Source organism: Pristiophorus japonicus, chromosome 18, assembly GCF_044704955.1.
Source record: "Pristiophorus japonicus isolate sPriJap1 chromosome 18, sPriJap1.hap1, whole genome shotgun sequence".
In the NCBI taxonomy this organism is placed as follows: Eukaryota; Metazoa; Chordata; class Chondrichthyes; family Pristiophoridae; genus Pristiophorus; species Pristiophorus japonicus.
This window is the reverse complement of record NC_091994.1, coordinates 40,353,460-40,355,561: the sequence shown is the minus strand read 5'-3', so window position 1 is coordinate 40,355,561 and position 2,102 is coordinate 40,353,460. Positions and strand designations below refer to the sequence as shown.

The 2,102-nt window shown below is 49.8% G+C and overlaps 1 pseudogene; it reads left to right on the top strand.

The window, feature by feature from the left end:
- The first annotated feature begins 1,513 nt into the window (after positions 1 to 1,513).
- On the top strand, positions 1,514 to 1,743 carry LOC139229515 (U2 spliceosomal RNA; annotated as a pseudogene).
- Positions 1,744 to 2,102: the final 359 nt, after the last annotated feature.

The following is a 2,102-nucleotide window of genomic DNA, read 5'->3' as shown; positions in this document are numbered from 1 at the left end:
AGTATAGGAGCAGGGAGGTCTTACTGCAGTTGTACAGGACCTTGGTGAGGCCTCACCTGGAATAATGTGTTCAGTTTTGGTCTCCTAATCTGAGGAAGGACGTTCTTGCTTTTGAGGGAGTGCAGCAAAGGTTCATCAGACTGATTCCCGGGATGGTAGGACTGACATATGAAGAAAGACTGGATCAACTGGGCTTTTATACACTGGAGTTTAGAAGGATGAGAGGGGATCTCATAGAAACTTACAAGATTCTGACGGGACTGGACAAGCTAGATGCGGGAAGAATGTTACCGATGTTGGAGAAGTCCAGAACCAGGGGACACAGTCTTAGGATAAGGGGTAAGCCATTTAGGACTGGGATGAGGAGAAACTTCTTCACTCAGAGAGTTGTTAACGTATGGAATTCCCTGCCGCAGAGAGTTGTTGATGCCAGTTAATTGGATATATTCAAGAGGGAGTTAGATATGGCTCTTACGGCTAAAGGGATCAAGGGGTATGGAGAGAAAGCAGGAAAGGGGTACTGAGGGAATGATCAGCTATGATCTTATTGAATGGTGGTGTAGGTTTGAAGGGCCGAATGGCCTACTCCATCACCTATTTTCTATGTTTCTATGTTTCTATATAAAATGGAAGGGATGGGGGATGCCCTGGAGCTGGTAGCCAGGAGCACTGGTAGCAGAGGGCTCCCAGTGGTCCTGGAGTGCCCCAAGGTGATGCACCCCCATTGCCAACCAGACATGAGAACCAGCAGCAACATCTTGCTTATGGCACGGAGCATGCTCCCACCTCGGCACCGTCCTCTCCCTTATCCATCCAAGCAGCGCCTCGGCCGCATGCCCGCCCCTCCTCCCTAATGAAGCATTGTCTGAGGACCTCCTCGGCCAGGTGGCTTGGAGTCAGGAGGGGAAGGGGAAGGGGTAGAGGTGGGGAGGAGAAGTGGGGAGGAGGGAGCGGGGGAAGGGTTTGTCTATACAGAAATACTGATGATTTCAGACTAATGTTCGGTTTTAAATGTTTTTTATTTCACAAAACCTTTGCTCAGATAGCTGCACCATTACACGCTGGTGATTCCTTAACATCAAAGGATATAATCACACTTAACTTCAATCAACTTAAACTTTAACTGTCACCAACGTGATGCCCACCATTGATGTATGACCTGCACACCCAGCAGTGTGTCAGCCTTGTAACTAACACCAACGTTCTTTCAGGCACAGCAATCGTTAATGAGCTCCTGACGTAAGGCTCTTGCAGCTATCATGCCACCATGGGCCCTTTCATGCGGTCTACAGGGGGGTGGGGGCATGGCTTCAGCATCAGCCTGACTGTCTGGCCCGATGTCAGCGTCCGCCTCCTCATCCTCCTCTTCCTCTCTCTGGTGAGGAGGACTGTCAGACTCATCAGGCAATTCTTGTCCCCTCCTGATAGCCAAGTTGTGCAGCATGGAGCACACTACCACGAATTGAGCTACTTGCTCAGGGTGGTATTGGAGCTCACCTCCTGAGTGGCCCAGGCATCTTCTCGGCCTTTTGGCTAAGATCTGCATAACTAACCTGACCAGCCACCATGACGTCCGGGTGGTTTCTCCCTGGTCAGGAAGGTATATGCTTACATTTTTGTAAACAGGAGGTGGGTGGGATTGGTGACCCATCCACCTCCACGGAGGTGTGTGGGGGACCTGACCCATCCACCTCCATGGCACGAACCTGGTATTGCAGTACTTCCAGGAACGGTGCAGTGGCTCTAGGCCTTTTGGCTAAGAGCATTGGCGCAGAGTGATCCTTGACTGGTGCAGGGTGACCTCTGGCGTTTGACAAAGAATTGTAACGATTGGATAACGATTGGACATGAATTTTAAAAAAAAAAAAAAAAAAAAAAAATCTGAAGCGTTGCTTCAGCACTGCAATGGTTTTCTCAACGCTATTGCGAGTTTCTCTGTGGCTCTCATTGTATCGCCTCTCGGTCTCGGTGTGGGTGTCACACAGCGGGGTCATTAGCCAGGTGACACGACCATATCCTTTGCTTGCATCCAGCATTGACTTTGTGGCTGATTGCTAAACAAGTCAGATATAGTGCACTCACGCAGGATGTGTGCATCATGG